The sequence below is a fragment of the Pan troglodytes genome, chromosome 4 (assembly GCF_028858775.2).
Source record: "Pan troglodytes isolate AG18354 chromosome 4, NHGRI_mPanTro3-v2.0_pri, whole genome shotgun sequence".
Lineage (NCBI taxonomy): Eukaryota > Metazoa > Chordata > Mammalia > Primates > Hominidae > Pan > Pan troglodytes.
In genome coordinates this window covers 36,940,597-36,961,794 of record NC_072402.2, presented here as the reverse complement: position 1 = coordinate 36,961,794, position 21,198 = coordinate 36,940,597, and the positions used below count along the sequence as shown (strand labels likewise).

General features: G+C 40.9%; 1 protein-coding gene across 2 annotated transcripts in view; it reads right to left on the bottom strand.

Moving 5' to 3' along the window:
- Positions 1 to 21,198, bottom strand: part of DMGDH (dimethylglycine dehydrogenase) — a 112,774-nt gene that overhangs the window by 91,478 nt on the left and 98 nt on the right. Inside the window, exons 1-3 of one of the 2 annotated variants that reach the window (XM_063811137.1) lie at positions 20,830 to 20,915; positions 16,948 to 17,111; positions 13,718 to 13,832 (exon numbers count right to left, since the gene is read on the bottom strand). The gene's annotated coding sequence lies outside the window, so the exon portion shown is untranslated. Of the gene's footprint in view, positions 1 to 13,717; positions 13,833 to 16,947; positions 17,112 to 20,829; positions 20,916 to 21,198 lie in introns of those variants that run through there. The other variant, XM_063811138.1, reaches the window with a different exon arrangement.

The following is a 21,198-nucleotide window of genomic DNA, read 5'->3' as shown; positions in this document are numbered from 1 at the left end:
CATGACTGTTTCTGTAATGTTGACAACCTGGAATTTATTTGATATAGCCACTTTACCCATAATACACAACCCCACCCTGCTGGAAATTAGAAAGTGAATCATTTACTATTATCTCAAGGCCTTTGGGGTCCTTAAGGGTGACTAATCCAAACCACCAATTAAATACCTGAATATCCTCGCCAGCATCTTCATCAGGACCATCCAGTCCCTATTTGAATCCCTTAAATAGTAACTCACTACCTCTCGAGATCACTTACTCCTTTTTAAGAAACACTTCATTCTCTGGAAAGTTATTCCATGTATTAACTAGAAATCTATTTATTAATGACCCTCACCTGCAGACTTGGAGCACCTAAAGTGCAAATTTATAATTTCTTCCATATAACTCTTTGAAATTTAAAGAGAGCTCTATGGCTTTCCTATACTTACTTGTCCTCATTTCCTTCAACTAAAAGGCATAGGCTAAGATGTGCTTTGTCAAATCTACCTGTGTGACATTGTACAGTTACTTAAGCTTTATGCCTTAATTTCCTCATCTGTAAAATGAGGGTAAAATAGAACCATCCTTATTAGGGTGCTATGAGGATTAAATGAGATAAGTTTCTTAGAAACAGTGCATGTCGTATAATAGGCATTCATTGCACATTATATAGTATAATATAATTATGTTGACTTGGTTTCCAATCCCCTCATCCTCATGGTGACTCTCTTCTGGGAACACTCTGGTACCAAAGCCTCTGCTTATTTTTAGTATGTAGTCCTGAACACCACATTCCAGGGGAGGACTGTTTACACAATATCTCCTGCTTGCTTCATAGATTTTGTGGAGAGGGCAGTGCAGGACATCATGAGAATAGCAAGAGTGAAGAAGGTACATCAGGAGGGAGAGATGTCTCCACGCCGAATCCCTTCCTTGGGTCTGCACCAGCACAAACAAAGGCTTTCATCTAGTTACTGTACAGTTTAGGTGTGCTAAACTGTATAGGAGTTTGAGACCAGCCTGGGTAACATGGCAAAACTCTGTCTCTACAAAAAAATAAAAAATTAGCTGGGCATGGTGGTGCATGCCTATAGTCTCAGCTAGTCAAGAGGCTGAGGCTCGAGCCCAGGAGGTCGAAGCTACAGTGAGCTGTGATCACACCACTGCACTCCAGTCCGGGTGACAGAGCAAGACCTTGTCTCAAAAAAAAAATAATAAAATAAAATAAAATAAAATAAAATAAAAATTAAGAAAGAAAAAAAAGATAAATTTTACCATATAAAAACTTTAAATGTATGAACACTCACACAAAAATACTCTAAACAAAGGCAAAGGCAAATAGGAAAACTGTGTAACAGAGGTCAGAAACCACTCTTCCAGTAAAGGGGTCTTGAGCTGCTTTTGTTCAAACCTCCCCGAACCCAAACAGATGTTGTGAGGGGGACTCACCTATGTGATTGGCATTCAGAACCCCACTCCACTCCATTTTCTTGGGCTTACAGGTATTATGAGAGGACAGTGTACCCAGCTGGGACCAAGCAAAGCCTTGGGGTCAGCACTAGCATCAACACCATCAGCCGTGTTGATGGTCACTGTTTCAGGTGTAGGATATGAGGTTGTGGATCAGGTGCCCCAGGAAGCACAGTGCGCCTCGTGGAGATGATGTGAGGGCCAGGTCGTTGGATCTACAGGCACTGACACAGAGCTCAGACAGTTTCTGAGCATTCATATGTTATCCCGTAACATGGCACCTGCCAGCCCCACTTGACTCTTTCCTTCCCAAGAAGCAGGTCCTCTCCCTCCCTTGTTGGGCAACTTCTGGGGATTTGATGGTCAGCTCCTGTGCCCCGCCACGTGCACTTTGTACTGCCTCCTCCCCACCTCCCTCAATCCCCACAACTATGTAAGGTTTTCAGAAAAACTTTCTTGTCTTCTTCATATGTTATTATAATAGGACATCACTCCAAAAGCAATAGGAAAGTGAAGTCCTCTTTTCTCAATGGCATCCTTATTAGAGGTGGGGAAATATTTGCCTTGTATCTTTCCAGTGCTGGGAAAAAAGGGTGGGGGGAACAGAATAACACAATCTGAGTACTAATATCCTGCCACACATATTTGCATACATTTGATAAGCTAAGGGATAGTTTCCTTAATCTATAAATTAGGAAATAATTACCTTAATCCATTAAATATAGAAAAAGATAAACACATTCAAAATTAGGTAAATGCACAGCAAAGTGACGAGATACCTTTTTTCACCTATCATCAACTAAGATCAATAAGTGGATAATATGTCAATGAGGGTGCAGGGGAAAAGACTTTCTCATACATATGCTTTTTGTAGAAGCGTAATCTGGTACAAACTATTTGGAAAGCAATTTGTCCATATTTACAAAATTTAGAATTCACATGCCCTTGGATGAGCAATTTTACTTCTAGGAATATAATCTGCAATTATGTTCATATATATGCAAATATGTATGTCTGGAAACCACCTAAATATCCATCAATGACATATTAGTGAATGAATTATGGAACATCTACAGGATGTTAAAGCATGGCATCATTACAAAGAGTACATTATATCAATATGTGCTAAGATGGAAGGATCTCCTCCATATATTGTTAAATGAAAGTATGCTCCCATTGTGTGTACATAGAATATTTCAGGAAGGAATATCTCCCTCCTAGGGGAGAAAGACTGGTGATAGAAAGTGTGGTGTAGGAGGAAGACTTCCTTTTCTCTGATGCCCTTCTTTAGTGTCTACATTTGTTAATATGGTTTGGTATTACTTTTTCTACAAAATAAATTAGTTTTAAAACATATGTCAAGATTTCTGATTCCAAGGGGAAAAATCAGATAACATGAGTTTCCTGTTGTGATACAGAATGGGAAACGCTACATTACCAATGATGTACACCAGCCAGAAGCGCCTGGGGGAATCTAATCAAGCCTTTGGATTTCACTTCCAGTTCAGTGAAATCAAGGGATATAGGAACAAGGTAAACACCACAATCAGCTGAATCCTATATTCTACAGGCCGGCTGGCCTGGTCTTTTCCACAGGTCATTGTGTTGGAGTTGCTCACCTTTATATGACAAACCAATGCAATGCATGGTCCTGGTTGAGACAAACTGGCTATAAGAGGTCTTTTGGGAACAACTGGGCAAATTTGACTAAGGAATCAGGTTAATTTTGACAATGCAGGAAAATGTTCTTAATTTCTGGAAATAATGCAATTTTTAAAAATGCATACTAAATGTTGATTACTATTTATAATTTACGCTAAATATTTTAGAATATAAAAAGGAGGCGTTTTTAAAAGGCAAGATTTCCACAGGTTTTGATTTTGCAGGGGGAAATTAAGGAGAAGGTAATTGTCTGCCAAAGAAAACATAGTGCAATTAAGAAAAACTGGCTTGAACTAGCTCTTTCCAGTTCTACAGCAGATGTTTGCTGTACTGGAGTTATCAAGAAGAGCAGATGGCCCTCTGATAAACCCTGCTGTGCATAGACTCAGCAATGCAGACCAGCAAATAGCTGGCATGGAAACCAACTGAAAGGGATCGAAGAGATTTGTTGAAACTAGGGGCGAGGGTCAGCTGGAAAAACAATTCCTGCTTTGCAATGATCACGGCCATGATTTGATACTTTATGCAAAATCATAAACAAAGTTAAGCAACTCACTTTGGCTGTACAGTCAGCTGCCTTGAAGGTGAACACATATTTTATTTAATCAGTAATGAAAATCCTGAAAAGAGTTGCAGAAGGGTGCAATTTTGCCTCATATCAGTGTTGTTTTGTGAAAGGATTTTGAGAAAAGTAGATGGGGCATGCTAGTGGTGCTATTGCTGGCAGTCACGTTTCATTTATAACCTCCATTATTTATTTGGAGCACAGAGGTGGGAAGAGGAGAGAAAGAGAAATAAAAGTTGTATTTTCCATGATACAGGTACAGATGAGCCCGCCTTTCAAAATAGTGAAGTTGGAGGAGAATCTTTTCATCTGGTGGTGACAACTCACCTTGAGGGTTCTGTGCTTTCATAACTAATCATGTTCAAGCATTTTTTAATTTATTCACTCATTCAATCACTCATTAATTCATTCACTGTTCAAATAACATTTATTTAGTGCTTGACTATGATAGTCACTCTTATATGTTCCATAGTACCCTATATTTATCATTAATAAGTTCAATGTAGTTTTTGCTTATTTGTTTTGGTTTTTTTGTTTGTTTTTGAGACAGAGTCTCACTTTGTTGCTCAGACTGGAGTGCAGTGGCAAGATCTCAGCTCACTGCAGCCTCCGCCTCCTGGGTTCAAGTGATTCTCCTGCCTCAGCCTACTGAGTAGCTGGGACTACAGGCGCCCACCACCACATCTGGCTAATTTTTGTATTTTTCGTAGAGATGGGTTTCACCATGTTGGCCAGGCTGGTCTTGAACTCCTGAGCTCAAGTGATCCACCTACCTTGGACTCCCAAAGTGTTGGGATTACAGGCATGACCCACCATGCCCGGCCAGTTCAATGTAGTTTTAATACTCCCTTGGTCATTCCTGTTTACTTGCCTATTCCCTACTCAACAGGACAGTGAAAACATCTTGTTAATTGTTGTATTCTCAGCATCCGGCACATTATAGAACTCAAAAAAAAAAATTGTTGAATGAATGAATGAGTAAATGAATGTACAAACCATGCTAAGGTTAAAGGATGCAAAGATGAATAAGCCACTGTCTTATGTTGCCTTACTGAATCCTCTTGTCAAAAGTATTTTGAAGAACACGCACATGGTGTAGGACAGACCAGCATCAGATTGTGCTCGTTTAAAGAAGCTGAAGTTGAAGAGACTGGAAGGAGGAAATGGGGGGCATCAGAAAGTGAAATGGCAGGCTGTGCAAACAGAATGGCTCAGGGGGCAACCCTGAGAAGGCCCAGACCGGAGTAGATGAGGAAGCATTTAGGACAGAGGAGAGAGTTAGGACTCAGGGTCATTAGCAATAGAAAAAAGTGCACATTCAAAAATGCATCATTGGCTGGGCATGGTGGCTTATGCCTGTAATCCTAGCACTTTGGGAGGCTGAAGCATGTGGATCACTTGAGCTCAGGAGTTTGAGACCAGCTTGGGCAACATGGCAAAACCTCATCTCCACCAAAAATAGGAAAAATTAGTGGAGTGTGGTGGCGTGTGCCTGTGGTCCCAGATACTCAGGAGGCTTAGGTGGGAAGATCGCTTGAGCCCGAGAGGTGGAGGTTGCAGTGAGCCAAGATTGTACCACTGTACTCCAGCCTGGATAACAGAGTGAGACTCTGTCTCAAAAAAAAAAAAACAAAATTAAAATATGGGAACCATTTTAATGTCTTAAAAAAGTAAAACCAACACAAGCATTTTAACTGTTAAACTAAAACATGAGTGTGGGATACACTATTTCAAACCACTTTATTATTATTATTATTATTATTATTACTATTATACTTTAAGTTTTAGGGTACATGTGCACAGCATGCAGGTTTGTTACATATGTATACATGTGCCTTGCTGATACGCTGCACCCACTAACTTGTCATTTAGCATTAGGTATATCTCTCAATGCCATCCCTCCCCACTTCCCCCACCCCACAACAGTCCCCATAGTGTGATGTTCCCCTTCCTGTGTCCATGTGTTCTCATTGTTCAATTCCCACCTATGAGTGAGAATATGCAGTGTTTGGTTTTTTGTTCTTGTGATAGTTTACTGAGAATGATGATTTCCAATTTCATCCATGTCCCTACAAAGGACATGAACTCATCATTTTTTATGGCTGCATAGTATTCCATGGTGTATATGTGCCACATTTTCTTAATCCAGTCTATCATTGTTGGACATTTGGGTTGGTTCCAAGTCTTTGCTATTGTGAATAATGCCACAATAAACATACGTGTGCATGTGTCTTTATAGCAGCATGATTTATACTCCTTTGGGTACATACCCAGTAATGGGATAGCTGGGTCAAATGGTATTTCTAGTTCTAGATCCCTGAGGAATAGCCACACTGACTTCCACAATGGTTGAACTAGTTTACAGTCCCACCAACCGTGTAAAAGTGTTCCTATTTCTCCACATCCTCTCCAGCACCTGTTGTTTCCTGACTTTTTAATGATTGCCATTCTAACTGGTGTGAGATGGTATCTCATTGTGGTTTTGATTTGCATTTCTCTGATGGCCAGTGATGGTGAGCATTTTTTCATGTGTTTTTTGGCTGCACAAATGTCTTCTTTTGAGAAGTGTCTGTTCATGTCCTTTGCCCACTTTTTGATGGGGTTGTTTTTTTTTTCTTGTAAATTTGTTTGAGTTCATTGTAGATTCTGGATATTAGCCCTTTGTCAGATGAGTAGGTTGCGAAAATTTTCTCCAATTTTGTAGGTTGCCTGTTCACTCTGATGGTAGTTTCTTTTGCTGTGCAGAAGCTCTTTAGTTTAATTAGATCCCATTTGTCAATTTTGGCTTTTGTTGCCATTGCTTTTGGTGTTTTAGACATGAAGTCCTTGCCCATGCCTATGTCCTGAATGGTAATGCCTAGGTTTTCTTCTAGGGTTTTTATGGTTTTAGGTCTAACGTTTAAGTCTTTAATCCATCTTGAACTGATTTTTGTATAAGGTGTAAGGAAGGGATCCAGTTTCAGCTTTCTACATATGGCTAGCCAGTTTTCCCAGCACCATTTATTAAATGGGGAATCCTTTCCCCATTGCTTATTTTTCTCAGGTTTGTCAAAGATCAGATAGTTGTAGATATGCGGTATTATTTCTGAGGGCTCTGTTCTGTTCCATAGATCTATATCTCTGTTTTGGTATCAGTACCATGCTGTTTGGTTACTGTAGCCTTGTAGTATAGTTTGAAGTCAGGTAGTGTGATGCCTCCAGCTTTGTTCTTTTGGCTTAGGATTGACTTGGCGATGCCGGCTCTTTTTTGGTTCCATATGAACTTTAAAGTAGTTTTTTCCAATTCTGTGAAGAAAGTCATTGGTAGCTTGATGGGGATGGTATTGAATCTGTAAATTACCTTGGGCAGTATGGCCATTTTCACGATATTGATTATTCCTACCCATGAGCATGGAATATTCTTCCATTTGTTTGTATCCTCTTTTATTTCCTTGAGCAGTGGTTTGTAGTTCTCCTTGAAGAGGTCCTTCACATCCCTTGTAAGTTGGATTCCTAGGTATTTTATTCTCTTTGAAGCAATTGTGAATGGCAGTTCACTCATGATTTGGCTCTCTGTTTGTCTGTTGTTGGTGTATAAGAATGCTTGTGATTTTTGTACATTGATTTTGTATCCTGAGACTTTGCTGAAGTTGCTTATCAGCTTAAGGAGATTTTGGGCTGAGACAATGGGGTTTTCTAGATATACAATCATGTCATCTGCAAACAGGGACAATTTGACTTCCTCTTTTCCTAATTGAATACCCTTTATTTCCTTCTCCTGCCTAATTGCCCTGGCCAGAACTTCCTACACTATGTTGAATAGGAGTGGTGAGGGCATCCCTGTCTTGTGCCAGTTTTCAAAGGGAATGCTTCCAGTTTTTGCCCATTCAGTATGATATTGGCTGTGGGTTTGTCATAGATAGCTCTTATTATTTTGAAATACGTCCCATCAATACCTAATTTATTGAGAGTTTTTAGCATGAAGGGTTGTTGAACTTTGTCAAAGGCCTTTTCTGCATCTATTGAGATAATCATGTGGTTTTTGTCTTTGGTTCTGTTTATATGCTGGATTACATTTATTGATTTGCGTATATTGAACCAGCCTTGCATCCCAGGGATGAAGCCCACTTGATCACGGTGGATAAGCTTTTTGATGTGCTGCTGGATTCGGTTTGCCAGTATTTTATTGAGGACTTTTGCATCAATGTTCATCAAGGATATTGGCCTAAAATTCTCTTTTTTGGTTGTGTCTCTGCCCGGCTTTGGTATCAGGATGATGCTGGCCTCATAAAATGAGTTAGGGAGGATTCCCTCTTTTTCTATTGATTGGAATAGTTTCAGAAGGAATGGTACCAGTTCCTCCTTGTACCTCTGGTAGAATTCGGCTGTGAATCCATCTGGTCCTGGACTCTTTTTGGTTGGTAAGCTATTGATTATTGCCACAATTTCAGATCCTGTTATTGGTCTATTCAGAGATTCAACTTCTTCTGGTTTAGTCTTGGGAGAGTGTATGTGTCGAGGAATTTATCCATTTCTTCTAGATTTTCTAGCTTATTTGCGTAGAGGTGTTTGTAGTATTCTCTGATGGTAGTTTGTATTTCTGTGGGATCGGCGGTGATATCCTCTTTATCATTTTTTATTGCATCTATTTGATTCTTCTCTCTTTTCTTCTTTATTAGTCTTGCTAGCGGTCTATCAATTTTGTTGATCCTTTCAAAAAATCAGCTCCTGGATTCATTAATTTTTTGAAGGGTTTTTTGTGTCTCTATTTCCTTGAGTTCTGCTCTGATTTTAGTTATTTCTTGCCTTCTGCTAGCTTTTGAATGTGTTTGCTCTTGCTTTTCTAGTTCTTTTAATTGTGATGTTAGGGTGTCAATTTTGGATCTTTCCTGCTTTCTCTTGTGGGCATTTAGTGCTATAAATTTCCCTCTACACACTGCTTTGATTGTGTCCCAGAGATTCTGGTATGTTGTGTCTTTGTTCTCGTTGGTTTCAAAGGACATCTTTATTTCTGCCTTCATTTTGTTATGTACCCAGTAGTCATTCAGGAGCAGGTTGTTCAGTTTCCATGTAGTTGAGCGGTTTTGAGTGAGATTCTTAATCCTGAGTTCTAGTTTGATTGCACTGTGGTCTGAGAGATAGTTTGTTATAATTTCTATTCTTTTACATTTGCTGAGGAGAGCTTTACTTCCAACTATGTGGTCAATTTTGGAATAGGTGTGGTGTGGTGCTGAAAAGAATGTATATTCTGTTGATTTGGGGTGGAGAGTTCTGTAGATGTCTATTAGGTCCACTTGGTGCAGAGCTGAGTTCAATTCCTGGGTATCCTTGTTGACTTTCTGTCTCGTTGATCTGTCTAATGTTGACAGTGGGGTGTTAAAGTCTCCCATTATTAATGTGTGGGAGTCTAAGTCTCTTTGTAGGTCACTCAGGACTTGCTTTATGAATCTGGGTGCTCCTGTATTGGGTGCATATATATTTAGGATAGTTAGCTCTTCTTGTTGAATTGATCCCTTTACCATTATGTAATGGCCTTCTTTGTCTCTTTTGATCTTTGTTGGTTTAAAGTCTGTTTTATCAGAGACTAGGATTGCAACCCCTGCCTTTTTTTGTTTTCCATTTGCTTGGTAGATCTTCCTCCATCCTTTTATTTTGAGCCTATGTGTGTCTCTGAACGTAAGATGGGTTTCCTGAATACAGCACACTGATGGGTCTTGACTCTTTATCCAATTTGCCAGTCTGTGTCTTTTAATTGGAGCATTTAGTCCATTTACATTTAAAGTTAATATTGTTATGTGTGAATTTGATCCTGTCATTATGATGTTAGCTGGTTATTTTGCTCGTTAGTTGATGCAGTTTCTTCCTAGTCTCGATGGTCTTTACATTTTGGCATGATTTTGCAGCGGCTGGTACCGGTTGTTCCTTTCCATGTTTAGCACTTCCTTCGGGAGCTCTTTTAGGGCAGGCCTGGTGGTGACAAAATCTCTCAGCATTTGCTTGTCTGTAAAGTATTTTCTTTCTCCTTCACTTATGAAGCTTAGTTTGGCTGGATATGAAATTCTGGGTTGAAAATTCTTTTCTTTAAGAATGTTGAATATTGGCCCCCAATCTCTTCTGGCTTGTAGAGTTTCTGCCAAGAGATCCGCTGTTAGTCTGATGGGCTTCCCTTTGAGGGTAACCCGACCTTTCTCTCTGGCTGCCCTTAACATTTTTTCCTTCGTTTCAACTTTGGTGAATCTGACAATTATGTGTCTTGGAGTTGCTCTTCTCGAGGAGTATCTTTGTGGCGTTCTCTGTATTTCCTGAATCTGAATGTTGGCCTGCCTTGCTAGACTGGGGAAGTTCTCCTGGATAATATCCTGCACAGTGATTTCCAACTTGGTTCCATTCTCCCCGTCACTTTCAGGTACACCAATCAGACATAGATTTGGTCTTTTCACATAGTCCCATATTTCTTGGAGGCTTTGCTCGTTTCTTTTTATTGTTTTTTCTCTAAACTTCCCTTCTCGCTTCATTTCATTCATTTCATCTTCCATTGCTGAAACCCTTTCTTCCAGTTGATCGCATCAGCTCCTGAGGCTTCTGCATTCTTCACGTAGTTCTCGAGCCTTCGTTTTCAGCTCCATCAGCTCCTTTAAGCACTTCTCTGTATTGGTTATTCTAGTTATACATTCTTCTAAGTTTTTTTCAAAGTTTTCAACTTGTTTGCCTTTGGTTTGAATGTCCTCCTGTAGCTCAGAGTAATTTGATTGTCTGAAGCCTTCTTCTCTCAGCTCGTCAAAGTCATTCTCCGTCCAGCTTTGTTCCATTGCTGGTGAGGAACTGCGTTCCTTTGGAGGAGGAGAGGCGCTCTGCTTTTTAGAGTTTCCAGTTTTTCTGCTCTGTTTTTTTCCCATCTTTGTGGTTTTATCTACTTTTGGTCTTTGATGATGGTGATGTACAGATGGGTTTTTGGTGTGGATGTCCTTTCTGTTTGTTAGTTTTCCTTCTAACAGACAGGACCCTCAGCTGCAGGTCTGTTGGAGTAGCCGGCCATGTGAGGTGTCAGTCTGCCCCTGCTGGGGGGTGCCTCCCAGTTAGGCTGCTCGGGGGTCAGAGGTCAGGGACCCACTTGAGGAGGCAGTCTGCCCATTCTCAGATCTCCAGCTGCGTGCTGGGAGAACCACTGCTCTCTTCAAAGTTGTCAGACAGGGACATTTAAGTCTGCAGAGGTTATTGCTGTCTTTTTGTTTGTCTGTGCCCTGCCCCCAGAGGTGGAGCCTACAGAGGCAGGCAGGCCTCCTTGAGCTGTGGTGGGCTCCACCCAGTTCGAGCTTTCTGGCTGCTTTGTTTACCTAAGCAAGCCTGGGCAATGGCGGGCGCCCCTCCCCCAGCCTCACTGCCGCCTTGCAGTTTGATCTCAGACTGTTGTGCTAGCAATCAGCGAGACTCCGTGGGCATAGGACCCTCCGAGCCATGTGCGGGATATAATCTCCTGGTGCGCCGTTTTTAAAGCCCGTCGGAAAAGCACAGTATTCGGGTGGGAGTGACCCGATTTTCCAGGTGCCGTCTGTCACCCCTTTCTTTGACTAGGAAAGGGAACTCCCTGACCCCTTGCACTTCCTGAGTGAGGCAATGCCTCACCCTGCTTCGGCTCATGCACGGTGCACGCACCCACTGACCTGCGCCCACTGTCTGGCACTCCCTAGTGAGATGAACCCGGTACATCAGATGGAAATGCAGAAATCACCCATCTTCTGCGTTGCTCACGCTGGGAGCTGTAGACCGGAGCTGTTCCTATTTGGCCATCTTGGCTCCTCCCCCTCAAACCACTTTCAATAACAGCAAAATTGATAAAGCATACTTTTCTGATAAGAAGATAAGAAAAGGTTGATCCCCCATTCATAGAAGTTGGGCCTGGTTCCATGCTGAAGAAGCCTTACAACTTGCCCTAATGGACAGATACATCTATATGTTCTGATATTAGAGGCAATAAATACCATCTTACACTCCCCTCCAAAGGTACTACTTTCTCTTACCCACTTGCTCATTCATTCATTCAATTCATTCATTCATTCAATTCAACTAATATATGTTAAGCCTGTTATGAGACAGTCACTGTTTTAGATGCTGGGACTACATAGGGTAAATAACTGTCCTGGTTTCCCCACTAACCCAGGTTTAGCACTGAAAGTCCTGTGTCCTGGGAACCGCTTCTGTCCTGGGCCAGTGTTGGTCATCCTAGAGCTTACATCAGTGATGCAAGATTGAAATTTTAGCCAGGGAGACCCCAGAAAGCCTTTACTAGAAAGGTTACTTTCAAGAAAAGACCTGGAGCGGATAAGGACAATAGCTGCACTGATATCTTGGGGAAGAGCAGTCCAGAAAGTCCAAGCCTCAGGCAGGAGCTTCCCTGTCATGTTCCAGGGACAGCCAAGAAGCCATGGTTGCTGGGGACATAGTGAGAGGAGGGGAGGACAATAGGAGATGAGATCTCAGAAATACCAGGAGTTAGATTATGTGAGGACTTGTGAGTCTTAGCAAGGATTTTTGGCTTTTACTCTGAGCAACATGAGAGGATACTGAAAGGTTTTCAACAGGGAAAGAACAGGCTTACTTTGGCTGTTGTGTTAAGAATAAGCCACAAAGAGGTAAGATCAGAGAGACAAGGAAGCTAAGCATTTAAATAATCCTTTTGAAAGTTCTAGTCCCACTGAGTTGTTCCAAAGGAAATTGAGGAAACAGTTATGGTCTGTTTTGTGGGCTCAGTTTTATCTTTTTTGAAAAAACAGGGTAGGAGTCTTTATTCTTTCCTGCTTCAATTGCAACTGTTGACTTTCCATTTTACAATAAGAGGGAAGAAGTTTCAAACATGAAGAACATAAATGGTGTTAGCTAAATTGAAACTCTTACTGTAACACGAATGTACAGCCATAGAGGGGTGTTAGGAAAGTGGGCCAGACTGCCTGAGTTCAGATCTCAGCCCTGCTACCTCTAGCTAGGTGCCTTGAACAAGTGACTTGGCATGAGGAAGCTCCTTGCTGTCTTCATCTGTAGGAATTATAGCTCCACCTACTCTTAGGGCCATAGGGAGGATTCGGTGAGTTAACCCATGTGCCTGGAGCAGAGTGGGTGCTCATTAATGTTTAGTATTATTACAACTATTAAGTCGCCCAAGAATAGATGGTCAGCTTTGCAATAGATGTGGGCTTTCAGAGACAGGGCTTATATCTTATCATCATATTTCGACTAGAAATACTCCTATGAGGTTATTATATTAGAATCTAATCCTGTATATGAGATATATATCATATTTAGTACATATATGGGTTCATAAGCGAGACTACAAGTTAGTGAACATTGAAGTAAAAAAAACAAATGGAAGAGGGGAATCCATTTAAGTTTTCCAGAAATTTTAACGATCGTGAGGATTTGATTTAAAATAGAGTATTTACATTTAACTGTTAACCTGCTAAATTTATTTTTCCACATTTTCTTTCAAATAAAATACTAAAATAGATATATAGCATTTTAGAGCCCAAGGAGAATAGCTTTTCCTGATGAGAGAAATTGAGGAAATGGTTATGGTCTGTTTTGTGTGCTCAGTATTTTTCTTTCTTTTTTTTCTTTTTTCTTTTTTTTTTTAAGATGGAGTTTCACTCGTCACCCAGGCTGGAGTGCAGTGGTGCGACCTTGGCTCACTGCAACCTCTGCCTCCCAGGTTCAAGCGATTCTTCTGCCTCAGCCTCCCGAGAAGCTGGGACTACAGGCGCACACCACCACGCCCGGCTAATTTTTGCATTTTTAGTAGAGACGGGGTTTCACCACGTTGGCCAGGCTGGTCTGGAACTCCTGGCCTCATGATCCACCCGCCTCGGCCTCCCAGAGTGCTGGGACTACAGGTATGAGCCACCACACCTGGCTGGTTTTATCTTTTCAAAAAAAAAAAAAAAAAGATAAGAGTCTTTATTCTTTCCTGCTTCAATTGCAACCATTGACTTTCCATTTTACAATGAGAGGGAAGCAGTTTCAAACATGAAGAATATGAATAGTGTTAACTAAATCGAAACTCTCACAGTTACCTGAATGTACAGCCATAGAGGGGTGTTAAGGATGTACTTTGAGTGGCCAAGGCAGGAGGATCGTATCAGGCCAGGAATTCCAGTCCATCCTGGGCAATGTAGGGAGACCCCGTCTCTACAAAAAAAAAAAAAAAAAAAAAAAAATGAGCCAGATGCAGTGGCACACACCTATAATCATAGCTACTTGAGAGGCTGAGGCAGGAGGATTGTTTGAGCCCAGGAGTTTGAGGCTGCAGTGAGGTATGTTTGCACCACTGCACAGCAGCCTGAGTGACAGATTTGAACACTGCCTCTTAAAAAAAAAAAATGGAGACAGTGTTTTTACTGTACTACCACTTGGTTCAGTGGGGGCAGAGTGTTTGTACATATTTCTTGTACATACATTTCTGACTGAACGTGAAAGAACTGAAACTTGGTTGACTGGGGGAATTGGATGCTTGAGGGATGGGACACCCTTTTTTAACTTTTGAATTTTGAGCCACATGACTGTCTTACTTAGTTAATTAATTAAAATGAGATTAACTTTTTAAAAATGAATCTTGTATACATTATGCAATGCTCCTCTAACAGCCACTTAAAAATAAAATGAAACTGGCAATATAAAATAGTGTTTTAATTTTTCCTTTTTATTGTTTATTCTAGATCATGATTATATAGTTCATCTCATTAACAATTAATGACCTTTTAAACATTGGGTTATATAGATATATCTGAATTTATTCATATATATCTGAATTTATTTTTCAAAATGGATTACCTTTATAATAAAGAAACTATTGGAATTAACACTGTCTACCTAAATAGTTGCTTACCACAAGTGAAATGACGGTATTCAAAATCTAGACTGGTTTGTGTTAGTTTTTTTAGTTTATTTAATTTAACTGGGGCTTTCCTGGAATTCATAAAATGTCAAGAAGCTGTTTCATGTCATTTTGATTTTTACTTTTAAATTTGTATTGGGGTATAAGATACATACAAAAAAGTATACAAGTCGCAAATGTACAGCTTGATGAATGTTCATAAACTGAACACTGTCATGTACACAGCAGTAAGATCAAGAAATAGAACATTACCAGCACCTCATTTCCTTCTTTTCACTCTCCTCTTCCCTGGGATAATCAATATTGAGACTTCTGAGAGCATAGCTTTGTACTGCCTTCTTTTTACCTCATACAAATGTAATTTTACAGTATTGCCCTTTTGTGTCTGTCTTCTTTTAGTGAATACTATGTTTGTGAGATTCATCCATATTGTAGTTATAAATCATACATTCTCATTGCATATAGCATTCCATTGTGTGAATATGCCACAACTTAGTTACCTATTCTATTACTGATGGCTATTTGCGTAGTTCCCAGTCTTGGCCATTTATGAATGAGCTGCTTTGGACATTCTTGTGCATGTTTTTCAGGGGGAGCATTTGCATACATTATCCCCCCAGGGGTGGAATCATTTGATACAGATATGTGAAGCTCTCATAGATGCTGCCAAACATTTTTTTTCTAAACAGGTGTACCAATTTACACTGCTATCAGCACTAATGAGAGTCCAGTTGCTCCCCATCCTCCCCCCAAATTTCATATTTTTTGTTTTAGTTATTCTGGTGGGTGTGTAGGGTATCACCAGAAGCTGGTTTTTGGAAATTCTAATTTTTTTCAAAAATTCTTTAAGCTGGATAGGTTATAAATACCAAATAAGTTGAAGCTGAGAAAATGCAAGTTAAAGAGAACCCTACTTTTATGTATATCCTTATTTAATACTTGGGGTTTCTTATTATATGCATGTATTAACTTGAAAAAATAAATATATGTTCCTCTATTCTTGAAGTTCAGAAGCTGTTGAATGATGACCATTTTGCTAGTCAGAAATGTGTCACTACTTTTCTAAGTCAACAGGGGGCCATGTACTGATAATAATCTCAAAGTAGACTAAAGTCATGTACTAGTTTACCCCCAAAGAAACGCTTTACATAGGCAAAGATTTCCAGCATCAGCACCAGCTAAAGCCCTCACTAAATCCTCTTCAGATGCAGCTGACTAGTACAGTTATGTGCAAACCATCAGGAAATGGAAATGAGAAAACAGCATGTTTTGTGTAAGAAAAAAAAGGGGTGGCAGGGTGTGGATTCCAACCTGGTAGTGAATTTCCCGTCACATGTAAGCTCCTCAGTGTGGTGCTGGTGTCTAAGTTCCCCCGGGTTAGAATCCACATCTCATCCCACTATAACCAGCTATCCCCTATAACCAGCTATCCCTGAGTTGCTGTTGATCTTTCTGTTGCCATCTCTCCCTTCTCACACCACACACCCGCCAGGCTGCTGTGTATTTCTTTCTTCTGCAGGGTTGAGACCAAGTCGCAGGGCTGTCCCTGGGGTATGACTACCCAGATCAGGAGCTACATACTGGAGCTGATGGACCACTTAAACATCATGTACCAGACCCCTGGGAAAAAGGGGACCTATAGCATCCACTCCAACCCTTTCCTATTAAGACAGAGAAAGATGAACTAAGACATCTATTAGCAGCTCACAAAGATGGTAGAAATTAAGATTTGAATGGCTATTCCAAGAACTTAGTGCTTCTGTTTTCCAATGCCTATCAAAAACAACATTTCAGAATGACTAGGCAACCCAAGGGTTACACACAGTGCAGAAGTCATGGGGTATTTGGTGGGGTAGCCTGGTCAGGACAGACTGTTTTCTGTCTGTCACTAACTGTATGTCCAATGAATTGGAACTTCTGACCAGGAGAAGGGACCTCTGGGTTGGGCCAGGTGAGTGGGAATGTCCATGAGTCAGATGAGGTTATAAAAAGTTTGGGGAGCTTTTGAGAAAAACAACCCACTGAAAAGAAAGCATAGAGTAACTCTAAAGAGTGTGATCTCTGGCTTCATTCGGCCCAGCTGACATCCTCTCTCAGCTCTGTGCTTACTATTGACATGATCTTGGGAAAGTTCTCATCTGGCCTCTATGGGCCTCAGCACTGTCATCAGTAAAATCGGGCTGGTCAAATCCCTACCTCACAGGGCTATTGTGAGGATTACTAATGCTTACAAAGCACTTAGCACAGCTAACTCCACATAGGAAGTGCTCATAAAGTTACAGTTATCTGCTTAAAAAAAAAAGCCATAAAAGGGCATGTGACAGGCTAATCATCCTGTTAGAAAGCATTTGAGGAAAAGCAGAAGAAAGGAAATTTCAGAGCTAGAAAGGGAACTCAGGATGCAATTACCATGCTGAGAGGATAGTTCTGGGAAACTGGAGGTGTCCGGAATGAACAGGAATATCAGCTGGAGGACTCCTCTGTGGAAAGCCAGGAGATGCTGCAGACGCTGGACACGCTGGCTAATCTGCAAGCCCTGAGGGAAGCATTTTCACCTGTGGTGGAAGGAAGCCCTGAGATAACAAGCAAAAACAAAAAGCTCAGCTGTTTCTCTAAGAACTAGGAAATTAAAGGCAAAAACTCAAGCATGGGCAGCAGTTGGAGGCACCAGCAGGAGCCACAGGCACGGTCAGAGCCGGGATCAGGAAGGGCTCACTGACAGCAAGGGAAAGGCAATGAAAGCACCCTGGGAAGAGGCTGTTTTGTGCTCTAAGTTTATGCCAAACCAAATGCAAAGACAAATCTGAAAAGTCACCCAGCTTCAACTTCTAATTTTCCATATGAAGAAACCAAGACCCTTTAAAGAGGAGTAATTGTGCAGTGGTTGGCTATACATGAACGTGTTGGGACAAATGCATGTATGTGGCCACTGCAATAGACAGGGTGCTGGACAGGACAGGTAAACTGAGGAAAACCCGTGCACCTGCAGAAGAGAGTTTTAGAAGGAAAATCCACCTCATCAACCTTTTAGTATCGTCATCCTGGCAAGAAAAAATAATGGGGGTTAGTGGCAGTAGGAAAATGTAAGGCAAATGAAATCTTCAGTTTGGGGGCTACTTGGGGGAACATGTATTCTGTAACCCCAAATATACCTTCTATTTATAGCAGAAGTTGAAAGCCCAAATGCCTTTAAGGTAAGGTAAATATGTGAACCAGAAGAGTGCAGGGCAGCTGGGTGTGGTACAGACCAGCAAATGGGAAGGGTGGAAGCGCCACATAAAGGAATTCACATTCAATTTTTTAAAAACACTGGCCTTGCCAAAGGAAACGCAGAAGCTGGCTCCATTTCCACATCAGCAGTTTGCAAACACTGTTCTGTACAGTGTTAACATGTAAAACCACCATTAAACACAGTGTTAAAACATCATTAAACATCATACTAAAATATAAAACATCATTAAACACAGTGTTAAAGTATCTTCAATGGTTTAAGGCTAAATGAAACATATTTAGTCTAAAAAGGCCTGTGAAAAGTCAGTTTCATTTTAAAGGAGATCCCAATTGAGTGGGAAATGAAAAGTCCTGACATTTTTCCATCTACATATTGGTAAAAGGAACATTTTAGCACTTATTTGAGATGGTTTCTATCTCTTCCTTGAAAAAAAAAAAAGGGAGATGATATCCTTTACTTCCAGCACCAAGCATAGGGTTTAAAACATTGTATTAATGGTACCTAAATGTTTACTGAGTGAATAAATAGGATTTCAAATAGAACAAAGCACTGGTCGGAGACAGAACAATAACCGAGTCTCTTTTGAGGTTGTAAAATGAAGGGGGTGGATCGCCAGCTCTAAGTCTCCTCTTCTTCTTTGGGATTTATTTTTAACCCCCAACATCTTTGTACACAGCCATGGACTTCAGTCTTATGACCTCCCTCATCTGGTTGACTCCAGTAGAGATCAGAGAACATAGGCAGCCTCCCAAGGACAGTTTATTGCAGAACTCACTTCCTGCCAGGTGCAGTGGCTCATGCCTGTAATCCCAGCACTTTGGAAGGCCGAGGCGGATGGATCACCTGGGGTCAGGAGTTCAAGACCAGCCTCTCCAACATGGTGAAACCCCCATGTCTGCCAAAAAATACAAAAGTTAGCCGGGCGTGGTGGTGCCAGCCTGTAATCCCAGCTACTCAGGATGCTGAGGCAGGAGAATCACTTGAACCCAGGAGGCAGAGGTTGCAGTGAGCTGAGATTGCACCACTGCACTCCAGCCTGGGCGACAGAGTGAGACTCTGTCTCAAAAAAAACAAACAAGCAAAAAACCTCACTTCCTAAGTGGTATCCAAGCAGACTTAGTTCTCTGGGAATGGGGCAAAGAAACTTCAGGGAGCATGCTGATGATCCTTCTAACTCCCTAACTTCGTGGTTCTTGAGAACAAAGAGGGGACACCCACCTCACAGAGTTGTGTGGGGTAAATAATGTTGTGTAAGTAAAAGGCTTAGTGCCTTTTACATACATGGTGGATATTATCATCTATTATGGAAATAAGTGAATAATTTTTTAAATGGACCTAATTGGGGGTGGGGGCGTGGGATAGTTAGGACAACAAATTGAGAGGCCCAGAAAAAACAAAAATATTTTGACAGCACCTATAAATCATTCTGGAAAAGCTGGGAGTCGATAATTTTTTTAAAAAACGAAAATTCCCTACGTTCGAGTACAAATCCTTTTATATACATCTATACACTTAGGTATGCATAAAATTCCTCTGGAAGAACGGTTAACAGGCAATAGTGGTTACCTCTAGGGAGGGGACTTGATCTGCAACAGCAGCTGGGGAAAGGCTTCTAAATTTTTTTTGCCATGTTTTTTCTTGGAGAAATAAAGAAAAAAAAGTAAAATTTTTGCCATGTGTCTATATTACCTATTAAAAATTCATAATTCACTTCTAAATTTAATGCTACTAGGTTAAAATTTCTCCCAAGTTTTGCCACATTTTGAGGAAACTGAAATTGGGAACGTCGGCTTTCAGCCTTTATTGAGTGTTAGAGTGCTTATACCGCCTCCTAGTGCCAGGTACCCACGACTGCGGCTGCTCCCTGCAGCCACCGCGGGGCTCACTCTAGACCTGTTCATCTCACCAGTTCTCACCAGGTGAATACCTTAACTAGTTAACGCATTAACTAACTAAACTGTTACCTATTCGGATACTCCAATGCCTTCAAGGTGTTTTTTTTTTTAATCTAGGTACTGTGAAGAATGACTTTACCTCATGCCTCATTCTTGCTGACCCCAGATCACAGTTGGGGGTGGAGGAGCCAATGAAATAATAGATCATTTGAATAACAGTATATCCTTTCACCTTTTCATTTCTTTTTCCATTTTAAACTTGACATACTTAGAAGCAAAAGGACATTTTTACTTTCTCAGTTGTATTTCAAACACATGTCACTTTAGCAGTTAAATTTGTATTAATTCATCAGGTGTTACAGTAACTTTCTTCTCTGCATGTGTTGAAATGGAGGTTATTTGTCCACATACAGAATTTTTTTACATGCTTTTATTTGGGTAAAATTTTCTGAACTGTGTTTCAGATATTTCATTGTTCTGTAGGCTATTTACTGTCATGCTGTACATTTTTTTTTTCTTTTGAGACAGAGTTTCACTCTTTTTGCCCAGGCTGGAGTGCAATGGCGCAATCTCGGCTCACTGCAACCTCTGCCCCCAGGGTTCAAGCGATTCTCCTGCCTCAGCCTCCCGAGTAGCTGGGATTACAGGCGCCTGCCACCATGCCCGGCTAATTTTTGTATTTTTAGCAGAGACGGGGTTTCACCTTGTTGGCCAGGCTGGTCTCGAACTCCTGACTTCAGGTGATCCACCCGCCTCACCCTCCCAAAGTGCTAGGATTACTGGCATGAGCCACCGTGCAGGCCATGCTGTACATTTTTTAAAGTAATGTTTTTATTATTTTAAAATCAATGTATTCTCATTATAAAAATATTTTGGAAAATACAGTGAAACATGAAGAATAAAATAAAACAAGCCTTAATTCCGCCATCAATAGGTAACTACTGTTAACATCTCTATTCCCTCCAGTTCTTCTAATGTCTATGTTTTTATATCGTTTTCATGCTGAATTTTGAAGTCTTCAAAGTACATTTCTGCTTCCATTTATAAATGTTAAAAGTCTGTCCTTGTTAAATATTACAAACATATTCTTATTAGAAACTACTGTGTTATTAGAAACTGCAAGGCATGTTTGGGTATAGGGGTAGAAGGTCATTTTGAACATACCCGCCAATTCAGGGTTAGTATTGGACTCCTCTACTAAAGCCGCATTTGTGTCCCGTTATACTGGATGTATATCACACAGGAGATCACACTCCAGGCTGAAGATCTTCCAGGACTTCATCCCCTAATTCCATAATCTTGACGCCTTGGCCTTTGACAAATATTTGAGCATCGAATGGACTTCTCAGAGGCCTCTCTGGCAGCCTAAGTGGGCCATGGTGCATGATCCCAGGTGAGCGAGAGGACGGTCAGGGTCGGGGCAAAAGTGCAAGAGGCAAAAGGGACGCTAGGCAGGTTTGAAATCTGAGCGAGTGGCATCCTCGCTTTTTCTTATCTTACTTTTCGGTGGTTCCACCCATTTGGGTGAACAAT